The sequence below is a fragment of the Anser cygnoides genome, chromosome 3 (assembly GCF_040182565.1).
Source record: "Anser cygnoides isolate HZ-2024a breed goose chromosome 3, Taihu_goose_T2T_genome, whole genome shotgun sequence".
In the NCBI taxonomy this organism is placed as follows: domain Eukaryota; kingdom Metazoa; phylum Chordata; class Aves; order Anseriformes; family Anatidae; genus Anser; species Anser cygnoides.
The window spans coordinates 53,321,836-53,341,173 of NC_089875.1; the positions used below are offsets into that span (position 1 = coordinate 53,321,836).

At 44.0% G+C, this 19,338-nt stretch overlaps 1 long non-coding RNA gene across 2 annotated transcripts in view; it reads left to right on the forward strand.

The window, feature by feature from the left end:
• The window catches only part of LOC125184427 (uncharacterized), a 30,512-nt gene extending 27,558 nt beyond the window's left edge, over nt 1-2,954 (forward strand). For both annotated transcript variants that reach the window (XR_010830348.1, XR_007168395.2), the window contains exon 4: nt 2,115-2,954. This is a non-coding gene — a long non-coding RNA (uncharacterized lncRNA). The remainder of the gene's footprint in view (nt 1-2,114) is intronic.
• Nucleotides 2,955-19,338: the final 16,384 nt, after the last annotated feature.

Genomic DNA, 19,338 nt, shown 5'->3' on the forward strand with positions numbered 1-19,338 from the left:
ACTTCCCTTCTTAGTCAAGGGAGTGAAATTTGAAGAATGAAAAAAATGACCAGAGAAGGAAAGTGATGAGTGCACTCAGAGGGAAGAATAGCGTTAAAAGCAAGATGTACTCATTTTGCTTTCCCTGATTTCTTTAAAGCAAACCTATCTGTGGGACTGGGAAGCACAGTCTACAGGGATCAACTCTGCCACAGCACTAGCTTGACTGAAAGGAATCCACTGCTTGCTTTCACCCGTGCCCATCCCTCACACTTTCCTGACAGTTCACAGATCAGCTCACTGCCATGAGAAGTGGGTCAGCCCAGCAGCGCAGTAGCATATATACCAGATCAGAGAGGGCTCGGGCATCTGAGTCTTCGCAGCCCTCTCCGGCTGCATCCAACAAGCATCTGGCTTTTCATCTGACACGGCTTGGTGCCCATCGCTTTGGGGATGGAGATGGTTAGGGTGGCTGTTGCTGAAGAGATTAATCCCTCCCTGTGTTTAAATGTCTCACAGATCAAGAATCCTGTCTGATTTCCCCCTCCCCAACCCGTCTGTACTCCCCTTTGAGTCACATTTGAGTGACTAGACCTTTTCACCTCCTCAGGCTGGAAGCGTTAATTGTCCTCGTGTTATATCTCATTGTGGTTACCACACGCGTAAGTAGATGGCCTCAGGCACAAGTGGAGTCTTTCCCTGAATTGGCACAGTTACTGGCCACTGGGCTACTGACTCGCCGCTTCTAATCTCTTGCACGCACTCCCCAAACTGAACAGTGATCGAAGTGGTATTGTGTTTTAAGTTTATGCCAAAGGAAAGTGTGTAGGCTTCTATTTACTGCCCTATAATATTATTCTTTATTGCACATATCCAGTAGACATGTAGCACAGCAGCCATTAAATGTAATGTTCGATACATATGGCCAAAGGAGGTGTGTTTAGAAAGCATGGCTAATAGTGTAGGGACAAATTCCATTTTGTTTCCCACAGATATTAAGGCTGACAGACTGTTAGTTGCATGATCATTAGCTAAAGTGAGCTCCACAGCAATGCTTGAGGCAAAATAGTAGTAATATGGTGGCAGATGCGGCAGGAACAGCACAAGTCAGCAGCACCAGCTCGCAGTGCTTTTGATTACTCGCAGAACATTCAGATTCCAGCCAAAATCCTTAGGTTGTTTGTTGTTCTGTTTTTTTTCTTTTCTTCTGAATCCTTCCTGTCTTCAGGTCTTACTCCTCTACTGACATCAATTTTTCAAAGCAATACCCAGGGACTATAAATTCTATTTTCTTTGAACAAGCATATGGGTAAGAGAACTTTTTTATGGCCGAGGACAGGCTGTTTGTTTTCTAAAATCATGCAGTGTTCAGGTTTCTAATTACTGTTGCGTTTTAAAAATAATTTATGCATACTTTATTAGCAGTGCTCCAAAATTAAGATGTATGAATCTGTGTCCTGATGCCTGTCTTTAGGATAGGAACTCAAAATTGCACCAAACACGTGCCTGTAAATGTAAATCACCCTGCTCTTTATCATCTTCCTCCTTGATAGCCCCCCAAAAAAGAGGGTGATAATAAAGATTTTTATACATCCTTCATGATCTGTATTGCTTACACTGACTATGGCATCAGTAATAGATTTTATAGGTTTGCTCAAAGTCAACCAAATGTGAAACAATCCGTGTAGAGCTGCATGTGGACCCCGAGGGACACATCCATGAAGAACCATGAATCATATTTCATACGGCATATCTGAGAGGCATGGCTCAGCCTTCAAAGTTCACAGAGATGACAAGTTATTGGAGTTTAATTCTATTTTTGCTTCAGTTCCCAAGTGAAATCAGCCATTTCTCCACATTATTTTACATTTCTTCAGACTCTGGCTGGTTTCCTGCTCAGCAACAGCACTGTGCCCTGCTCGGCGTTGTGCTGCGCTGGGAGGGACTCAGACACCCTCCAGAACATGGCTGAAATAGGACTATAGAGCCCAGAAGCGTATTCCAGGAGGCAAGGATATGCATTTAAATCAGATTTTCCCTTCAATAACTAACCAAGGCATTAAAAATTACCCAGCTTTATACTATTACATAGGGCTCATGGATGTTGAGGAATTTTCTCCGCTTTTCTCTTTTAGGAACATGTTGGAACTCCTTTATCTTCTGGTATTAACCAGGGTTCCTGCAGTCTGGTGTATAAGGGCTTGATCACATGAAAAAAGAAAGACACAAAAACAGAAGTGCTAGACTGGTCTGATTTTAAGGTGATGTTCATCAGAAATGACTAACGAATTGATGCTCCTTAATTATAGGACAACTTCAAGCATTTGTGATTTCTATCAAGATGTATTATTAGAAAATTTTCAACCACTCGTGCTTATTTTAAAGTTTCTGGGTAACCAGCAGGGTGTCAGCTATTTAAGGTTACTAGTTGGTAAGTCATACGGTACCCAGTCCCCACCTCCCCCAGTCTCCTTGCAGCTTCATGTCAATAGATGAATTTAGAACCGGGCCTGAAGGACGTCTTTGGGAGATAAGCACACATTACAACACTGTCCAGAATAGGGATGAGTCTTGTTGGACACCTTCCTGCTCTCCTAAACTCAGAAATGAGCAAGTTTTTCTGACAAGAGTGACTGCTATTGCTAATGCAAAACTCATTTACCACGAATTACCTCCATATGCAGCTGCATAAGAAATGAAGTGTAAACACTGCTGTCAATCAACATTTTAATTGCTCAAATGTTTGTGGAAAGCCAATTCAAGATGATATGAACATGTTAGAGCGAAGTCATCCTGAAATTCTGGCGCTGTGTTGTGAATATATTTGCAGTGCTGACCCATCTCCACCTGGATTCTTTTAAGACGCTCTGGAGCTTTATTGCTACTAGGATTATTTTTTTTTCTGGTTCTAAAATTGGTCTTGTAATAATAGAAACATGAAATTCGCTGACAGATTCCCCAGTGCGCTAGGATGAGCTGAAGCTGCTATTTTAAGCACCCTTGTGAGAAAAGTGATTGGTAGTATATGCAGTGAGCCCTGATTCAGCAAGAATTGGTGCAGGATCCCTGCTTCATGTTCAAGCCATGAAAAACATCGAAGAGGACCTCTACATAAATGAATGGACAGAAACACTGCAAGGTGCTTGGGCAAGCTCACTTGTTAGTTATAGAAGATTACTCAGGAGAGTCCAGCTCCAGTCAGAGCCTCAGCTGATGAAAACGGGCAGGAATTCAATGAATTCAACAAAGTTTAAATGATTTTACACTTACACAGGATTTGATCTGACATCTGAGTATGAATTTATTTTAATCTCAGCTTAATCACAACTATGTGAATTTATTTTAATCACAATGTAATCACAACTGCTGTCAGTTGAATGTCCCTATATACAGCTGTTGTGCAACAATCATAAAACTGAGCCCAAGATAGCCATGTTTAGACAGTCTAAACCTGTGGTAGGTGAGAGACCTCTGAAAAAACTTTTTTTTTTTTTTTTAAATTTAATGAGTCAACTGCACATGGAAGGTGAAGTTTTGAGGGTCATCATCCAGATTAGCTTCCTAAAATGGCCTGGAAAAGGAGGAGCCTAAAAAGTATTGAGTCAACTGGTAGTTGTAGCAATTGTGCCACTGATATCTAAAATATACGGAGCTGAATTAGCTCCATTTTTCCTTCCAGCTGAGGCTGGATTTTACTACACATTATCTCCTGGCATGACACGAAGCTAAATGTGATTCAGAGAGACGTTCTCTACAATACTTTCGGTGTTTTTTGCGCTTACTTAATTTTCTTTTGTAAAAATCAAATTAAGCCAATTGTAGTCTATTAGGAAGGTGTGTGCTCGGTGAGCCTGGGGATGCAGAAGGGGGAGTCAGCCTTCGGACTGTGTGGGTGCCAGCCCTGACAGCTTCCCTGCTCTCCTCCCAGGCAGATGGAAAGAATGATGTAGCATAACAGATTTTATCTGCGTATGATACTTAATGTTATTATTAGGGAATTTCAGGGTGTGGAGTTAACCCTCAAAAGTCTGTGTCAGTAGCAGCATATGTCACGTAACATATGCCATGTAAAAATACATGCAGCGTTCCCTGGTAAGGCTTTATCTTTGTCTTCTCCTTTAATTGCCTTGATCCAGTAGTGCTCTCCGCCATGCTATCACAAATGGAGAAGTTTAGGCTCTCCACATCCCCAGGCTTTTCCCTGGCATTGAGAAGCTGTGACCAGCAGGAATCCCCAGCTCTCCTTCAGCATCTTCTTGCTACTCTTGTCCTGGGATGTTCCTGGCTAAATGCTCTCTCTTCCCCTACCCTGACTTATATCCACAGCAGCTGTATACCACTTACTCCAAAGGATTGCTTTTTGGCAGTCTGGGCTCATAGAAAACACGAGTAATCTGTGATAAAAGAGTTCAGAATGAATAACATCCAGTCCAACACGGGACTTGTCTTTTTTTTGCTTAAAACTGCTGTCTTTTGCACCCTGAGTTACTTCCCAGCAATAAAGTCTCCTGATGTAAACAAACAAATGAAAAAACCACAGTGTGTGGGGTTTAGGATAAAATAAATGAGTTTAGCCTGAAAGGATGTTTGGAGAGAAGAGGAAGAGGCAGAGTTTAGTGCTTTACCTCACTGAGTTTTTCTTGCAGTAAAACTGCCTAGCCCAATCTTTCCTGCAAATTTATCACGTCTATTATTTGCTCCAAAGAAAAGAAAACATCTTTTTTTTTTTTTTTCCTTGGGAAGTGTTAAAAACAAAGCCTTAGCCTGCCTTTCCAAGCCTGCCTCCCTTTCTGGGCAGCCTGCCCGCAGCTCAGGATCCCTGTTTAACCCAAGGAGGGCAGAGAAGTGCAGAAGGCTTTTCTAACATCCGCGGCTGCCCAGGCATCAGAGGCCAGGCTGTGCCTGAGCGAGGGGACGGTGGGCACCTCCTGCAACTGGCAGAGGGGTCCCCAGATAGCTGCAGAGGGAGGAAACCACAAGAGGTATGCAGAAAATGGGGGGACAGAGGCCACCCCTGTAAAGCAGACCCAGTGGGGAAGGACGTGGCGTGTCCTCCCCTCGGCAGCACAGCAGCATCCCTGCGGCCATCTCAGGAACCATCCCTGCCTGGGCTGTGCTGCGTGGTCTGAGCCCACTGAAGGCTGTGGCTTACCATCTTCGCTGTCTCCTAACTATATGTTTGACTCTGCATGTTTCCTTGCCTGCCAGAATGTGAAAAATCAGACTTCCATGTCTTTGCGGGGTTACTCCTGTTTTTTTTTTTTGTTTGTTTGTTTTTTTAATTTCAGGAAACGGTAGCCCTGAACTGCGTTTTCAGTAATTGCAAGATTCGTTTTTGTGATGCCGAACATGAATCACAGAGGAATGGGAGGAAAGCGAAAATAGGGAGGGAAGTGCATAATGATTGAACAGGAAGAACAAAATCAAAACATCCATATCTAATTTTCTAAGACTCTGGAAAACAACAGCACAGTTTGGAAAAAAAAAAGTAGAAAGGGAAAGCTGCCAAAAAAGTACATAAAAGCAAGTCAAAACTGCACAAAAAGGCATGGTGTTCCTTTAAAAAGCTACATGTAATCACCAGGGTACCTGCCTAGCTGGTACATACCACGTTTGTCTAAGCGTGGTAACTCTCCCTCTGCGAGGAGCGCTGTGCGCCGAGCCGAGCAAGCACATACACGCTTTGGAAATACTGCCCCAGAGTCACGATGCTGATCCCGTGAGTCAATCCGGCGCACTTTGCACTGGCAGGAGACTGTTGAGTCTCAAAGGAAACAGTCACAGCAAATTCAGAGTGAAACTGGAGAGCTTAATTTTAGGAAATTAAAATTTGCAGAGAAGGTAAGTCTTAGGGCAGGACTGGCTCCACTCCAAACCCACAAAAGGAGCAAAGTTTCCACTCCCTTTCTGAAAAAACTTGAATGCATTGTTTGCGAGGCCTGAAATATTGATGAACCATCAAGATTTTTGTTTCCCGTGCTCTGATTGTTTTCTGGTGCCCTGTAAATGGAAGAAAAGCCCTCACATGTGCGTGGTTCCCAACTGAATAAATGGGAAAAAAATCTGAAATGGACGATAGATAAAGACCCGATACATTGTGCTGGCAGAAGGGAAGGACCTAGCTGGCTATAAAGGCCAAATTTGCTCCTAATTTAATCTGTTTTTTTATTAAAGAGATCAGATGAGGTGGACCTGAGAAGTGGAAAAGCGTTGTGAAAATCCAAACTTCTGTTTCCATTGGTTGTTAGAGGTTGTGGTGCGAGTGGCTGGCTGAGCGTGTGGATGGTTTTGAGGCTTTCTTTGGCTGAGACACATGTTGATATATTTAGATGCTTTTGTTTTTGGAATTGACTACCTTGACAGTGTTTTTCCTGTTGTGGAATCACAGAAAAGGGGATAAGGGAAGGCTGCAGGGAGGAGGCACCCGGTCCATGTTTGTCCCAGTCTTATGCAGCCTTAAAGGGAGATGTCCCGCTTCCTTGGGGCAATCTCTTTGAGTGCCTCATCACCCTTATGAATTACGTAGTGCATCTTGTATGTAATGCTGGAACTGATACTGTGCTGGCTAATGATACATCACAGTCTGATCTATAACCGCGTTTTGGTGAGGTTCAGCACTATGCTCTGAAAACGCACACTTAGCTATCTGCGTATATGACTTAACCATTGATTTAAGCTGACTTAAGTACTGGATTCTTCCAAAATGGGCTATCCCACCTTCTCCTGCCTCCTCCCCAGATATTTTTACTTTGCCGCCTGCTGGATATTCATGCAGCCAGTACTGGGGTCACATCCTTCTCTCCCTCCCTACCTGACCCAAAGAAGGGATGTTTTATGGTGGGTCAGCTCCCTGGTTTGGATGGCTGTGTAGCTGCAGGAGTGCTCACATTGCCATCTTCATCATCGGGAATATGCAGCCAAGGGCTGGGAGGTGTAGGGGGTGATTGCCCTTTTTGGACAGCACAGATTTGGATTAGCTTCGACCCATTGTGAAAGTGGACCTTAGGTACTGCCAAGATATCACCATACAGATCTGGTTCCCCCTATGAAACATCACATCAAAAAGAAAGATGTTTTTCTCATTCGCCTTCTGGTTGACTGCTCAAAATGCTGTGTATTTGCGTAGTCTTTTTTGCACAGGCGTTAGGGCTGGGACGCTGCTTTCAGAAAGAGGAGTCCCACTGTGTGGCTCTAGACACCAGGTGAACTTCATCTGGCATTTTTCTGTATTGGATGGGTACATCACCTCAGTGTGGCAATTAATGACAAAGTATAAATTGAGAATTAATACCTGCCAACTTGATCCGATGTAGCTCTAGCAGATATTTTAGGCAGATTCCTGTAGAAATCATTATTTTTCATTTATACCATGTCAACTTTGTCAGCCAGCGTGTAACCTGTGTATCTTGTTTTTCAAATTAAAGAAAAGCCTGGCATTGCATCAGAGAAGAAGCATAGCATCTGCAATAGAAATGCCAAAATCCTGGAAGCTACCCCACAAGCATGAGTACTGCGTGCAAAGCAGATGGTAGGAAGCTAAGCACAAAAAAATACAAAACAGGCATGTTTGGTGTAACTATTGCTACATTTTATTTAAGGTAAGTTTTTTTTTTTTTTTTAATGAATACAATATACTGTAACACATACTAAAGTGCTGGCAAAGCTTAGTAGAACAGGTGTCATTCTCAGCATTTGTGTAATGACATAAAGCCAGCTTCAGAAAGAGAGCGAAGATAGTTGTGAATCATAAGGATGATCTGGAAAGAGCATGGAAAATGCTGCAAGTTCAGCAACCAAGAAGAGCTCCAGCCACTTCACGAGATGCAGTTTCCAACCTTCATCCTGTGTAATGAAGTAAGCCCAGTTACACATGTGACCAAACACTTATTTAATAAATACTGCCATGGATTTTCCAAGTGCATTAGTAATCCAATAAATTAATTCCCATGCTTCAGTTAGATATGTGTATATTTTCCCATATCTAATCAGGACAAGCTGAATTACATCAGATGGGGCCATCATGCCTCCTTAGGCACGGACTGGCAGTTGTGAGGTATCGGAGCGCTGCTTCGCTCTGTAGGCAGCAGGCATTGCCATTGCAGGCAGAGGATTATAACCTGTCAAGTCAAAGTCTTAATCTCTTCTCAGTCATGAGTCAGTGATGAAATGGCCGTCAGAGCATGCACGGGCAGCAAGAGAAAGATTTGTCACGGCTAATAGGAAGGCTAATGGAGAAAGCACTTCAGCTGACTTTACTGATAATATAGTGGACCCCAGTTACGAGGAACAAGATTTAATGACAGTACTCCTAGGAAAATGAGAAATAAACAATCTCACCATGCTGTGAGCAGAGGGGCTTATTTAATACCTTCTGTTAATTTTGATCAAAATACTATAAATGCTTTCACATAAGAAGAAACTATCATTCTCTCATATCATGTTTATCTGTGAATCTAGAGGTTTCACAAATTCCACAGTAATGTAGGAAAGATGGAGATCAGCTGGGTAAAAGCACTATTAAACAGTTGGTTATTGCTGAGTTACTTTAAGGTAAAACAGTTACTGCCATTAACATCCTGTTATAATAATAATATTGTACATTCTAATATTTGCATTCTATTATCTGCATCTAATGTCTGCATTCTATTAACGCAGATGTGGTGCAATATAGAGTACTATCAGTTCAGAATAAATTCAGAATGAATTTCTCTACCTCCTTTCAAGATATTTTTTTTTTTGGTGCCCTTTTTTGAAGGGACTTTCCTGCCTTCTTCTGAATGATGCAGGGATGTGCTTTTGCTACCAGGTACGTCAGACTGGGGATGAAGTCACGCGTGCATCTTTTCAAGGAAGTGTTATTTGTTTCACCACCAGACCATATGGTTGGAGACACTATCTTCAACCATGAAAGAATGCTATACTTTTATTCACTTAAAAGTCTGTAGGAAGGCTGTATATTAACATTTTTCAAGACAATTGTTGGCAGATTCCTGAGAGACTAACTGCTAAGGAGATGTAATGAGACAATTTTTATTTTTGCCATGTAAATAGCACCTCGTAGTTGGAAGATTCACTTAGAAAACAGGAGAGGTTGGTTCTAGGATCATTTCAGAGTCAGCCTAAAAAATGCCTCCTCCCAGGAGAGTGTTTGCTAATCCAGCCTCCACAGCCCCTGCTGAAGTCCCGCTGTGAGAAGCAGAATGAATAAACCCAAACTGAGTGCTGCAGTAATGCTGCTACGCTGCTTCTAGCACTTGCTCAGGCTCAGCCCAGGCAACAGTGCGGCACTGCGTTATCACAGAATCGCAGAATGGTTGAGGTAGGGATGGACCTCTGGAGGCCATCTGGTGCACCCAAACCACTGCTCGAGCAGTGGGTTATGCTGCAAAGGCTCACCACGTCCCACTCATTTCCACCACTTTCTGCAACTGAGTTTTTTTGGATTGCTCTTCTGAGGTGCCTACAGCACTTTGTAGAAAATGCAGCTTCCTAACTATGGGCTTGGGATGCGGCTCTGAAAGGAGAAGGCAGTCAAATGAGATTTATTAACTCTACCTATAATTGCCTCATTTCCTAGTGCTATACAGCTGCATTATGTATCATTTCAGGAATAATAATATAAGAGGATGAATATAAACACACGGTTGCTAGGAAAAATGAGAGTGCAAAGTGCATTTATATAACAAAAAATAGGGATAGACAGGTAGTATGCCTGATTTGAAGGACCATTTCACGTAGCACCAAGCTTTGGTTCAATCTTTTCCATGGGACCTCTCTCTATTGTTTTCAGTCACCTTACATTTTCTAGACCAGCTGCTTTAGATTTGGCCTCATCATCAGAAAGCACATAATTTAGCAGGAAAACTGTATCAAATTCAATTTCTGCAGTTTTTCGTTGATTCATTAAGCTCCTTCTCCCGTTCTCAAGATGATCCATGGCAGATTGCAATCTTTTCTCGTTTACAACATAGCAGGGACATTTCATTGTCTGTTCTTTAAAGATGAATTACTAAAGTACTTACACACAGAAGCTAGCATATATCTAGATTTGATTTCTTCAAATGCCAAGACTTCTTTCTGAAGTCAATTTACTGAGTTTTGAGACTCTGTACAGAGGGGTTTAGGATCATATGGTAGGAATCATTAGAAATGCCCTAAAAAAACAAACAGAACAGTTAATTTGACATTAGCTAGAATGCCATATTTGGAACTATTAACACAGTACTGCTAGTTTTTAATTGTACAATATTATAAACATACCTCAATACCACGCCTTTCACACCGCATGGGATATATAAATAGAATTGTTGTCTTTATTTTTCCATAACTCACCTTTTTATGTAGTAGTGTGTGATGGAGGGGCATTTGCAGTTTGTGGGACAGATGGAGATTAGCTATGCAACAAAATTCACATATAGATTACTAATGGTGCCCTATCTAAAGCTAATACATTGATTACCCCTCCTGTGAATAGCAAACAGGTCAGTGCACTAAGAGGTTACTAACTAGCTCATGCCTATGGTGCTCTTCTTATGGTGATTTGAAAGTAAAAGAAACTAACACTGATGTAGATGGTATTGTCACTATTGCAGGAAATATGTGGGACCATTTTGCAACACTTCTCTGAATGTCGCTTTAGGAAACAGTTTTATGAAGTGCTGATACGCAAAGTCGCAGTGGTGCTTAGAAAAGTGCAAGGCCAGAAGGCTGGAACTTGAACTTGAACTTAACTACAGCTTGACAAAGGATAATTTGTGTTTGTTGAACCAGACAGTGTTTCACTCTCCTCCCATTACAATGAGAAATAAAAATATAGTCATTATCTGTAGGTAAAAGCTACTAAATCATCTCCATACTACCCAGTTCTTTGAAGCTTCATAAATGGAAACAACCTAGACAAGCATTTAACAGATTAACCAATATGTATATTTGTACAACAAGATCCAATTCTGAAGCAGTCATGCCATTTTTTAAACCTTACTGAGCTAAACCTCCTGAAAATTGACTTAAAAGTAAGTGGGGGAGGAAATGCTAAATTGTGCCTCATATTGAAAATGGCTACAGACAATCTCATTTTTACTATTTAAGAAAAATCTTTTTTGGAACCAAATGGCTTACACAATCGTGTCTTTCCACCCTCCGCTCAGTTGTCTCAGATCTCACTGTGCAATGTTTGGGACAGGGACTGCCTCTTGCTGCTGATTTGTAAAAAATACTTAGGATAATGGGACTTTCACCTTGGTAATACTGCAATGAATTATTATAACTGTTTTGTAGTTATGAACATCTTCTGCTTACATGTGGAATATTTCTTTTCATATGTTATTTATACAGAGCTGCTAAGTGCAGCAAAATTGCATGAATGGCCCAGAGCTGGATGGTTGTTGTACACACAAAAGCTTATTCATTTAAATTGCACATGTTTTGAGAGAGCTTGTGGATTCTCCTTGTTAAAAATAGCTTGGTACAGAAATACCCACAGAAATTAGGACCGGTGGGCACTTTTAGGCTACGTCTATACAAGCAACAGGGCCTTGGCCTGTGCTTTGGCCCTGAGGGCCAGTGTGACGGTGCAGTTGAATAGTTTTTCCCCTGAACATGATGGCCTTGTCCATAGGGGCTGCTGGGGACAAACTTTGGAGCTTTGGTCCCCGGGACAGTGCCCAGGACGTGGCTGAGCTGTTGAGGACACCACTGGCAGCTGGGGCAGTGGCTGGGTACCAGCGCTCGAGCCTGCTCCTGGCCCTGCGGAGCTTGTGAGGATAGGAGTAGCCTGAAAGGCTCCTGGTTCATCTCCCTGCTGCTGGGCTGGATAAACTCTCCCTGCAGAGAAATAAAGAAAAAACAAATACTTGCCTTTTCCTTCCTGAGAAAAACTCTGAAAATGTGGATTCTACAGCCTCCCTAGGCAGCGTATTTTGTCATTTCTCTATCATTGCTGTTGGAAAATTGTTCATCATGTATAATCAAAATCTCCTTTGCTTCAGTTTAAACTCATTATTCCCTGTGCTCACCCCATGAGATCGAGAGCACAGTATTTCCCTCATCTTTATCGACACTTCTGCATTTTTTAAACTACTTATTTCTAGTTCTGTTAGTTTTTCCCTGTAGGTTATTCAAGAAAGAACATATGTTTTAGATATCTTACCATTCCAGATGCGTTTCTCCAGTTTCTGCCACATTGGTCCAATCTCACCTGGAGTCTAACACTCCTTAACAGAGGCCTTACCAACAGAATCTAGCACAGCAAAGTTACTTCATGGCTCATATAACTTACATTTCTCTTTATACATCCCAATGTGATGTAGATTTTTTTCACCACAGCGTGTTTCTAACTCACGTTCAGTCTGTGATCCAGATCCCCTTGGTCCTTGTTGGTAGAAGTGCTGTCAAATTTGCCTTTTCCAATCATGCATTTCCACAGCTGATTACTCCAGACAAATGTGGAGTGTTTGGATTTCTTTTATTGAATTGCATCCTGTTGTATGCTATATACTGCCAAAAAGATTTATTAGTTCTGTTGCTGCTCTACATTCTGCTGAGCTCCTTTCTTTAATGCCTGCATCCCCCATGTTCTTCATTTACTGGATTCTGAGTGGCGACTTGGAATACCCTCAAGGTTAGAAAAGTGCGTTCAGTCCTCTTGTAAAAATCATCCAAAAAGACACGTGAGCAGCAAGGCTTGTTCTGCCTGGCTCTTCATTTTGCTCTCTGCTCAGACTATAGCTGATAGCTTTCACCAACTAGCCCACTTGATTGTTTATGCTTCCTCCATCGAAACAGCTTTTAGCTTGAAAGAGCATGCACGAGGATGGCATCAATTACTTACTGCTTTTAACAATTCTGTGCTATCGATGTCTCTCGTTATAGCCAGAGAGACCACAGACTCTTCCCAGGCTGAACAGCCCAGTATCATTCCTGCTTCCCCAAATGAGGTAACCAAGGACTTGTGAAGGTCAGCATATCATTCTTGCACAACGACCAAGAACAGTGCCAGGTTTTAGCTACACATCCATCCCAGTTTTTGGACAGTCTTGGGGCTCACTCTGCATATGTTCTTCTGCAGAATGCTTTGGGGTGCATGTATGAGGGGACATTGGGCAGAGTGGGACTGTTGGCACCCAAATTTCTAAATAATTACTTTCTGCTCAGCTTGCAGTCATGTTTTTTCCAGATCCAACCACCTAAGTGCCATCGCTCAACACTAATTGACAAACAAAATGGTAAGACGTGCTACATCCCTCTTCTACAGGTTGGTCAAGTTATGCAGAGTAAATTATCATCATTCCTCACTATTTCTTGAGTGCAAGTGAAACAGACTGTGGAGCACAGGTGACAGGTACTGGTCTGGGAGACTGCTGATCCAGAATAACTTTACTCTAGACATTGTGAGTGTCTCGGTCTCTAACCCATGCTTTCTGTTAATGTTTTTGTTGTCTCTTTTCATGGACTAATGCAAACACTTTATCTGTGTCACTCATTTTCTCCCTTTGTATTTTACCAAAGGGTTAATACTTCCATGTAAGCACAGCAGGACTCGAGGGCAGAACAACAATCAATATTACTAGAGGCTACGGGATGTTAATTGTCCAGCCCTGCTTCGTGGCTTATTTTGCTGTTGGTTTTTTTTTTTTTTTTTTTTCGAAACGTTTTCCTTTATTGATCCCCTAGCTCCCCACTAATCCCTTCCAGAAAAAAGGAAGGCTGTCCACATCGTTCTAAATGAAAGTGACAGATTGGGTGGTAGCGCTCAGATGAACAATCATGGATTATTTGTACCAGGAATTGCAGATATTATTGAGGGCAAGTGAAAGTAAACAGAGGTTACCTACTTCTTGTTTAGTTGCCACCCATCCTCAGCATGAAATACATCTTTCTACTGACACAGCACAGCCTGCGTATCCTAATGTGACCGAACAGCATGCACCAGAGATGCCCAGAGATGTTGCACCTGATCCTTGTGAGTGCTCTGAATTTCTGGCTGCTTTTGGAGTCCCAGCAGTAAGTAGACTGCCTACCTCTGCTAACTGCAGCCCTTCCAGAGAGACCTCCTGCTCTACAGGGCATCCTGTCTCCCCACCACCAGTGCAAGGGCAGCTTGGGCAGCAGGAGCCGAATGGCACGTGGGTCCCATGCAAACTGCTGAGATGAGTGCTAGTGGTGCAGTGGAAAAGGGAGGCTGCACTCACACGCCCTGCTTGGATCTCTCCTCTGAGACAAGAAGAGGTTGTCACTGCACCCGCTTACTTTCTAGGAAATAATGTGTGGAAGGGTAAAAATTTGTGTTTCCTTCTCTCTCTTCATGTAGCATTTACCTCCATCTCGCGAATGTATCTCGCGAGTGCCCACCCATCTCCTCCTGAAATACAGCACTCTTCCGAAGTTTCATTTCAGAGTCCCAGCCTATAAACATATTACATCATAACCAAGGGGGACCACAGCAAACACCCCAATGTAACAAATGTTTGCTGTGTGTCATTTGCTTGTCAGCAACGAGTGTCAGAATTACTGCTTTGACCGCAGGTATTGCAGCTGGGGGGTGAGCAATGAGCCAGTGATCTCTCCCTTGAAAGAAAAGATAAAGAGGAGAAGGCAGCCCTTTGTGACAGCTTTGGTAAGAGGCAGACTCTGAGGAGCTTTTTCATAAAGGCAAAACAAACTAAAAAAGTAGTGTTTTAAAGCAATAAAAGGACGGCTGCAAGAACAAGAGGTCCGGTGCTGAGAAGGATAGATGAATGCAAACACCGTGTCTTTGGAGTATGCAACATCACAAACTGATGAAAAACGATCGAAAATGAAAACAACATCACAGCCTGTCTGGGGAGCCGAGGAAGTTACCAGTCAGAGGGAGGGGCATTAATTAGGACATGGAAAGTAGAAAATCACTTAGAGACACAGAGCCCATTAAGAGCTCATAGCCCCAAGCTAAATTCAAGTGGGAGACACAGAAATGGTAGTTATAAAACTGAGGGACATAGATGGGCTGCCACTGCGCTGAAATCAGCGCTCAGTTCTGCATTGTTTGTGACCAACTCAGGGTTCCCCCAAAACGGTTTTGCTTATTGATGGGGAAGATGGCTACACAGGTCCCCGAAGGGTGACGCACGAGTGTGATCCCCGTACTTGCACCTGAGGGGTGAAGGCTCCTCTGAGCTAAGTGGGGTGTCGAGGCTCATCATCGAGGCAACATTTTTCTTGCATGGGAATACCATCAAATAGCTTGGGAAAGTACCTTCAGACTTAGAGGAAGTCAGCGGGGAGAAGACTGACTATCTGTTTGATGGAAATTTACAATTATTATGAAAAAGAGAAGCCCTGGGACAAGGCTAGTGTGTCTGGAGCGAAGTGTCAGAGCTCACCAGCAAAAATGGCACATAGAGCTCTTAAATGGTAGGGTACCTGGTAGACAAAGGCAGTCTAGCACTGCACAGATAACGGAGTCTATCATTACATACGCAGGAGATTCCCTGGCAACTCCTAACTCAAATATTTTGTTAGCAAGCCAAGGAGTACAAGCATGAAACAATTCCCGTGCTCTGAGAACATACAAAAGCTAATGTGCATATCAAGAAGGAAATAGAATCAGCGACTGGTCTGTATTTTGCAGTATAAACAGTTCTGGGTTGCTAAAAATCTCCAGCTAATGGCCAGACTGTGAGTCTTTTGCTCAATTCTGATTTCCTAGAATTTTAGTTTCTTCGAATTTTCTTAGAAAGGAGGCAAAGGGCAAGGGTCCTTCCTTTGGGCAGTCTCCCAGGAAGGAAAACTTGTGGAGAGAGGCACAGGAAAGATGGGGTGTAGTATTTGACAGCATAGGAAAAATGTGAATTCACAATATCACTGAGGATAGCAAGCCTAAATTTTGCTTCCTAAATAGCAAGCTTACCTAGAGAAGAACCTTTAGCCACAGGAATGGGTCAATAATGGCATTGGTGGCCAGCGCTGACAGAAGTGTCAACTGGTTAGGAAGGGAACACACCTGCTATCGAACAGGGTTACTGTAGGTGAAGAGACAGTTAATGGTCACAGTCTTGAACCCTGAAAGATCACTGCATAAGCCTCCTGAAAGGTTAATCTGGCTATTCTTAAACATTTCCTTTGACTGTAAACAGGTTGGGACCACACAACTGGGAAGTGGATACAGCGTCACGCAGCTTACGTTTTTACAGAGATTCCCACATCCGCCATTTGGGAAAGAAACAGGGAAGTGCAGGTGAGGCAACTGTTCCTCTGCCTTTGGTGTTTCCTAATTCACGTTGTCTGTGCTTTACTGACCTCGGGCCTCTCACTCACTGCAATACTCACCGTATTTCACCCGATGCAATGTTCTTGTGTGAGAGACCTGGACGTGATCACACTGAAAAAGCACAGTATTTCAGTGGCACTGTATTTTAGCTTCCCTTCAGTTTTATTGATTGACCATTAGCTTCAGATGAAATGCAGCATCACGATTATGATTTAGCTGCGGGAAGATGCTCATTTGTGAAGCCTCATCTCTTATGTCCTGAATCCATTTCTCGAGGTAGCTCTGAAACTGGGGCTGAAGGGTTGGGAAGGATTCTTCCTTCCTCTGCCACATTAACTCTTGTCTTTCTTAAGGGCATAACCACTTACAGTCCCATCAGGGTACTGAGAAGAATTTGCTAGGAAACTTCCGTAGCTTCTTACTCCAACAAATGCTCTCATACACCTCCAGACACTCAGCAGAAGAGATTGTGCCCACACAGGGTTGCATTGCTCATTCCCAGGATGTTAACAGATCTAACCATTTTTGTTCAACTTTGACTTTTAAACAACTAGATCTTTCTTTCCAAATGAAACAAAATTGTTTCAGGAAAGATTCTTGGCAGTGCTTTTTGCCCTGGCTTCCTGAGGAATGCACTTTCTTTACAAACTGAATGAAAAACCAGTGGCACATAAAACTGCCTTATGACAATGCTGGCAGTTCTACCAGCTTCTCATCCACCCACATTTACCAACCACTACGCATTATGCTAGAACTGTAATTTTGAAATGATAACCTCTAAGGACATGCTTTTGCATCCCCACTACCTCATTTTCTACTTTAAGAGTGCTGTGGAAGTGCTATTTGAATAGCGGGTGACAGCTTTTAACTGTCTTCAGTGATCATAATATCCTATTAATAATAGTATTGAAAAAGTCCTTCAGCTAAGCTGATTCTCACGCTCAGAGTCAAGAAGAGTGTGCTAGCCATCTATACACCCGGTATTCACGACTCTACCACCTGTACACCTGATATTTGCTGCACCAGGGAACAAAAAATCTCGGTATTTTCCAACCAGGTCTAATGCCTGGAGATTTAGGTCCAGTGTGGAACACCACAGAGTTCTTCTGGCTGCAGAAAATACTCTATTATGGCAACGATTTGGGTATTCTTGCTTTATATCCCATGGAAAAGCAAATAGGACCCTTACTATGGCTTTAAAATATCTCAAATGCAGTCTTTACCACCTTTTGCACAAATCCGTTTTTTTCTCAGAAAACTACTGAACTATAGTGAATTCCAGCAGCTGAGAACAAAGTCAGTCCATAAAGATGAAAGAGTTTCTGCTCTAAAGAGGAAAGTTTCAAGTTTTGTGGTTCAGAACCTCAGGACCAGGCTTCCAAGATGATACGCAGAGCCGAAGGCCCAAATTACAGGCCACTCCAAACACACAAGCTTAAAAGGCAGCCGCTCCCCTCTTTCAAAAAGTCCTCTGCATCTTTTTGGTTTCTCTAAGAACAAGCTGTTGAAAATGGTATTTTCTTACTGTGTTTACCCAAGCCCAGATTTATAAAAGCCAGGCAGCACCACGCAGCCGCAGCTGAAGTCTGGGTTTGCTTGGGTCATGGCAGAGGACAGGGCAGACATCCCGCACCGAGTCAGACCTGTGGGATGTGGCACTCTCTCAAGCTCTGCCTGCAGCCCAAGCTCCAACCATCATCTCTTGATGCCCAGCTGCAGTTGCTCAGTATCCCTGAAAATCATGTGTTGCCTAAATACACGTAAGGAGCTTAACTTTATATGCTTTGCTTTGAAGAACTGGCTTTTTTTTAGATGACAATCTGAAAGCTATCATAGCATTTAAGCCCAATAATGAGATTTTATCTCTTGATCATATTAGATTATGATCTCTTTAGCAGTGCAAGCTGGGTTTCACCTAAGCAGCCTGATGAGGCTCAGATGCCTCACGCTAGCCTCGTGCTCAGCGGTGTTGCCTGATGTGGAGAGCTGAGGAGGCTGAAACGCGGCAGGCAGCACGCGGGCAGGCCAAGTGGCTACAGGGATCTGGCTGATGCAGAAGTGGTGGTCGTGGCTTTGATCCCTTCCCCTCTGACATCCTCCCAAGACATCCTCCCTGTGCTGGTGAAGGGCCTGAAGCGCAAGTCCTATGAGGAGCAGCTGAGGGAACTCAGGTTGTGTAGTCTGGAGAAGAGGAGGCTCAGGGGAGGCCTTATTGCTGGGGGTCTGCCTCTTCTCACAGATAACTAGTGATAGGACTAGAGGGAATGGTCTCAAGTTGCGCCAGGGGAGGTTCAGGTTGGAAATGAGGAGACATTTCTTCTCAGAAAGAGCGGTCAGGCATTGGGACGGGTTGCCCAGGGAGGTGGTGGAGTCAGTGTCCCTGGGGGTGTTTAAGGAAAGGTTGGACGTGGTGCTCGGGGACGTGGTTTAGCGGGTGACATTGGTGGTAGGGGGATGGTTGGACCAGATGATCTTGGAGGGCTTTTCCAACCTTAATGATTCTATGTCTGGTCAGTATGGCGGGACGTGCTCCCCACGGCCCTGCCCCAGCTCTGGGGCAGTGGGTGCTTCCAGCACCAGGCCCATGTGCGTGGTGGCATGGCTGCTGCCCCCCGTCACAGGGAAGCCTCTTTGCTAACGTGGCTGGCCCCTGTGCGAGGCTGGCAGCTCGCTCAGGTCCCAGGCACGTCTTGGTGAGCATGGTGGGCCGCTGGTGGTCTCACGCAGTGCCCGTGCAGACCCCAATCCCCGTAAAACCGCTGATGCTACAGGGAGGCGAGGGACAGCCATCTTCCAGGGGCCGGCTGTCACAGCACCCGCGAGGCCCTGGCACACTCGCCACTCGGCCTCACCGCCCCGAGCTCACTCGGCGCCGACACCCCGCTTTCCTACCCCCCCGGCACAGGGAAGCCCAGAGCCGCCATCCCCCGCCGAAGAGGACGAAGACGGGGCGGCAGCGGCCCGGCCCCAGCTCGGAGCCGGGCGGGCCGTGCCAACCCGAGCCGTGCCGAGCCGTGCCGCCCCTCGGCGGCGGCGCTGTCCCCGCCCCGGTTGGGGCACATCCCCCTCCCTCCTTCCCTCCTTCCCTCCCTCCCCGCGGCGGGGCCGGCCGA